The sequence below is a fragment of the Lissotriton helveticus genome, chromosome 1_1, assembly GCF_964261635.1.
Source record: "Lissotriton helveticus chromosome 1_1, aLisHel1.1, whole genome shotgun sequence".
NCBI lineage: Eukaryota > Metazoa > Chordata > Amphibia > Caudata > Salamandridae > Lissotriton > Lissotriton helveticus.
Genome location: NC_136057.1, coordinates 1,298,460,369 through 1,298,466,251, shown reverse-complemented (window position 1 = coordinate 1,298,466,251; position 5,883 = coordinate 1,298,460,369).

The following is a 5,883-nucleotide window of genomic DNA, read 5'->3' as shown; positions in this document are numbered from 1 at the left end:
CGTCTGCCTGTTAAGAAACGTTAATATTTTTTTGGACCTGTCTGTCTACGCGTTTTTAGCCTTCAACTGAAGTCTGAAGCTTTTCTTTTTTTCCTCTCCCCTATAGCACACCAGTTTCTCTCTTTCGCTTTAAGCTCCTGTTCTGCAGAGCTTGGCGGCACGTGGAGCACAAAGAGCTTCTGTGATCTAACTTCTCTCCACTAACACTCTCCACTAACACTCTCCAATAACACTCTCCACTACCACTCTCCACTACCACTCTCCACTACCACTCTCCACTACCACTCTCCACTACCACTCTCCACTACCACTCTCCACTAACGCTCTCCACTAACGCTCTCCACTAACGCTCTCCACTAACGCTCTCCACTAACGCTCTCCACTAACACTCTCCACTACCACTCTCCACTACCACTCTCCACTACCACTCTCCACTACCACTCTCCACTACCACTCTCCACTACCACTCTCCACTAACACTCTCCACTAACACTCTCCACTACCACTCTCCACTACCGCTCTCCACTACCGCTCTCCACTACCACTCTCCACTACCACTCTCCACTAACACTCTCCACTAACACTCTCCACTAACACTCTCCACTACCACTCTCCACTACCACTCTCCACTAACACTCTCCACTAACACTCTGCACTAACACTCTCCACTCTCCACTACCACTCACTACTACCACTCTCCACTACCACTCTCCACTACCACTCTCCACTACCACTCTCCACTACCACTCTCCACTACCACTCTCCACTACCACTCTCCACTAACACTCTCCACTACCACTCTCCACTACCAATTAACACTCTCCACTACCACTCTCCACTCTGCACTACCACTCTCCACTAACACTTTCCACTAACACTCTCCACTCTCCACTACCACTCTCAACTACCGATGACAGAGCACACTTACACGAAGGACATCACAGGCAGCAGCTGTGCAAGCTTGTTACACTCACAAGGATACCACAGGCAGCTGAGGTGCAAGCTTCTCCCACTCACAAGAAGGATATCACAAGCAGCAGCGGTGCAATATTCCCTCACACACTCACAGCAGGTACTGTGCCAAGGCAGCAGCAGCAACAGAGCAAGAGTCCCTTATAAAGAACAGGCACAGCACAGAGATGCACAATGCAATCTTCTCATACTCACAGGCAGCAGCTGTGCAAGCTTCTCACACTCACAACAACGACATCACAGGCAGCAGCAGTGCAAGCTTCTTACACTCACAAGAAGGACATCACAGGCAGCAGCAGTTCAAGCTTCTTACACTCACAAGGAGACCACAGGCAGCAGAGGTTCAAGCTTCTCACACTCACAAGAAGGACAACACAGGCAGTAACGGTGCAATATTCTCACACTCACAATGAGATCACTGGCAGTACACACCACATGAACACACTCCATAACACATAGCAACAATACATTGGCATTTACAATGCCATTAGCTCAAACTCAAATAAATCCGAGCCCGATTGCATTTCTAATGCTTGTTTATATATGTGTTGGTTTTGAAAATAGCAAAAATAATAGCTTTGTCATTTACAATGCCAATAGTTATAACTTGTGACACCTATAGCATTTGTAATGCAATATGTGTTGTATTCACGTGACTTCGATGTATTGCTATTACAAATAACAATGGCTTTGAATTTTTTTAATAATTAATACTTAAATAAAAGTTATTGTAATTTATAATGGTAATAGCTTAAACTTTTGTAAATAACTTTTGTGAAGAATATGTTCAGTGTATTTTATTGTGACGAAAATCCAAGAACAGAAGTGAAATACTAACCTCTTTTTGTGACATTTGTAATAAAGCTTGAAACATTGAGAGATCATATTTGACCCAGTTGTTGTTGAATGGTTGCACAGATTGATGCTGTGGTGGCGCTGAGTGATGTTGTGGTGGCGACTAGTGATGCTGTGGCATTCAATGATCCTGTGGTAGCGCATAGTGATGTTGTTTTGCCCCTTAGTGATGCTGTGGTGGTGCTGAGTGATGCTGTGGTGATGCGATAGATAGAGTGAGTGGGATAGATAGATAGAGTGAGGGCGATAGATAGATAGAGGGAGGGCGATAGATAGGAGTGAGGGCGATAGATAGCTAGACAGATAGAGTGATGGCGATCAGTATCTAAATAAATAGATAGAATGAGGGCGATAGGTAGATAGAGTGAGGGCGATAGGTAGATAGAGTGAGGGCGATAGGTAGATAGAGTGAGGGCGATAGGTAGATAGAGTGAGGGCGATAGGTAGATAGAGTGAGGGCGATAGATAGATTGCGTGAGGGCGATAGATAGAGTGAGGGCGATAGATAGAGTGAGGGTGTTAGATAGATCGATCGATAGATAGATAGATAGAGGCCGATAGATAGAGTGAGGCCGATAGATAGAGTGAGGCCGATAGATAGAGTGAGGCCGATAGGTAGAGTGAGGCCGATAGGTAGAGTGAGGCCAATAGGTAGAGTGAGGCCGATAGGTAGAGTGAGGCCGATAGGTAGAGTGAGGCCGATAGATAGAGTGAGGCCGATAGATAGAGTGAGGCCGATAGATAGAGTGAGGCCGATAGATAGAGTGAGGCCGATAGATAGAGTGAGGCCGATAGATAGAGTGAGGCCGATAGATAGAGTGAGGCCGATAGATAGAGTGAGGCCGATAGATAGAGTGAGGCCGATTGATAGATAGATTGATAGATTTAGGGCGATAGATAGATAGAGTGAGGGCGATAGATAGATAGAGTGAGGGCGATAGATAGATAGAGTGAGGGCGATAGATAGAGTGAAGGCGATAGATAGAGTGAAGGCGATAGATAGAGTGAAGGCGATAGATAGAGTGAAGGTGATAGATAGAGTGAAGGCGATTAGATAGATAGAGTGAGGCCGATAGAGTGAGGGCGATAGATAGACAGATAGAGTGAGGGCGATAGATAGATAGATAGTTGTGTGTGGTTGTGTGTGTGGTGTGTGTTATGCTTTGTTTTGCTATGTTTTGTTATGCTATGCTATGTTTTGTTGTGTTTGGTATGCTATCCTATGTTTTGCTAGGATATGATATGTTTTGTTACGCTATGTTTTGTTTTGCTATGTTTTGTTGTGTTTTGTTAAGCTATGCTATGTTTTGTTATGTTATGCTATGTTTTGTTGTGTTTTGTTAAGCTATGCTATGCTTGGTTAGGTTATGCGCTATGCTTGGTTAGGTTATGCGCTATGCTTGGTTAGGTTATGCGCTATGCTTGGTTAGGTTATGCGCTATGCTTGGTTAGGTTATGCGCTATGCTTGGTTAGGTTATGCGCTATGCTTGGTTAGGTTATGCGCTATGCTGGGTTAGGTTATGCGCTATGCTTGGTTAGGTTAGGTTATAGGTTATGCTTGGTTAGGTTAGGTTATAGGTTATGCTTGGTTAGGTTAGGTTATGCTTGGTTAGGTTAGGTTATGCGCTATGCTTGGTTAGGTTCTGCGCTATGCTTGGTTAGGTTAGGTTATGCGCTATGCTTGGTTAGGTTAGGTTATGCGCTATGCTTGGTTAGGTTAGGTTATGCGCGGTTAGGTTATGCGCTATGCGCTGTGCGCTATGTTATGCGCTATGCGCTATGTTATGCGCTATGCGCTATGTTACGCGCTATGCGCTATGTTATGCGCTATGTTATGCGCTATGCGCTATGTTGCGCTATGTTATGCGCTAAATTATGCGTTATGCGCTATGTTATGCGCTATGTTATGCGCTATGTTATGCGCTATGTTATGCGCTATGCGCTATGTTATGCGCTATGCGCTATGTTATGCGCTATGTTATGCGCTATGCGTTATGTTATGCGTTATGTTATGCGCAATGTTATGCGCTATGTTATGCGCTATGCTCTATGCACTATGTTATGCGCTATGCGCTATGTTATGCGCTATGCTATGCGCTATGCGCTATGTTATGCGCTATTTTATGCGCTATGCGCTATGTTATGCGCTATGTTATGCGCTATACGCTATGTTATGCGCTATGTTATGCGCTATACGCTATGTTATGCGCTATGCGCTATGTTATGCACTATGTTATGCGCTATGCTATGCGCTATGTTGCGCTATGTTATGCGCTATGTTATGCGCCATGTTATGCGCCATGCGCTATGTTATGGGCTATGTTATGCGCTAATGTTATGCGCTATGTTATGCGCTATGCGCTATGTTATGCGCTATGCGCTATGCTATGCGATATGTTATGCGCTATGTAATGCGCTATGCGCTATGTTATGCGCTATGCGCTATGTTATGCGCTATGCGCTATGTTATGCGCTGTGCGCTATGTTATGCGCTATGCTATGCGATATGTTATGCGCTATGTTATGCGCTATGCGCTATGTTATGCGCTATGCGCTATGTTATGCGCTATGCTATGCGCTATGTTATGCGCTATGCGCTATGCTATGCGCTATGCTATGCGCTATGCTATGCGCTATGTTATGCGCTATGCTATGCGCTATGTTATGCGCTATGCGCTATGCTATGCGCTATGCTATGCGCTATGCTATGCGCTATGTTATGCGCTATGTTATGCGCTATGTTATGCGCCATGTTATGCGCAATGCGCCATGTTATGCGCCATGTTATGCGCCATGTTATGCGCCATGTTATGCGCCATGTTATGCGCTATGTTATGCGCTATGCGCCATGTTATGCGCTATGCGCTATGTTATGCGCTATGCGCTATGTTATGCGCTATGTTATGCGCTATATTATGCGCTATGCTATGCGCTATGCTATGCTATGCGCTATATTATGCGCTATGTGCTATGTTATGCGCTATGTTATGCGCTATGTTATGCGCTATGTTATGCGCTACGTTATGCGCTATGCGCTACGTTATGCGCTATGCGCTATGTTATGCGCTATGCTATGCGTTATGCGCTATGTGCTATGTTATGCGCTATGCTATGCGCTATGTTATGCGCTATGCTATGCGCTACGTTATGCGCCATGTTATGCGCTATGCGCCATGTTATGCGCTGTTATGCGCTATGTTATGCGCTATGTTATGCGCTATGTTATGCGCTATGCGCTATGTTATGCGCTATGTTATGCGCTATGCTATGCTATGCGCTATATTATGCGCTATGCTATGCGCTATGCTATGCTATGCGCTATATTATGCACTATGCTATGCGCTATGTTATGCGCTATGTTATGCGCCATGTTATGCGCTATGTTATGCGCTATGCTATGCGCTATGTTATGCGATATGCGCTATGTTAGGCGCTATACGCTATGTTATGCGATATGCGCTATGTTATGCGCCATGTTATGCGCTATGCGCCATGTTATGCGCCATGTTATGCGCTATGCGCCATGTTATGCGCCATGTTATGCGCCATGTTATGCGCTACGTTATGCGCCATGCGCTACGTTATGCGCTATGCGCTACGTTATGCGCTATGTGCTACGTTATGCGCTATGCGCTACGTTATGCGCTATGCGCTACGTTATGCGCTATGCGCTATGTTATGCGTTATGCGCTATGTTATGCGCTATGCTATGCGCTATGCGCTATGCTATGCGCTATGCGCTATGTTATGCGCTATGTTATGCACTATGTTATGCGCTATGCGCAATGTTATGCGCTATGTTATGCGCTATGTTATGCGCTATGCCATGCGCTATGTTATGCTATGCGCTATGTTATGCGCTATGCTTTATGTTATGCGCTATACGCTATGTTATGCGATATGCGCTATGTTATGCGATATGCGCTATGTTATGCGCTATGCGCTATGCTATGCGCTATGCTATGCGCTATGTTATGCGCTATGTTATGCGCTATGCTATGCGCTATGTTATGCACTATGCGCTATGCTATGCGCTATGTTATGCGCTATGTTAT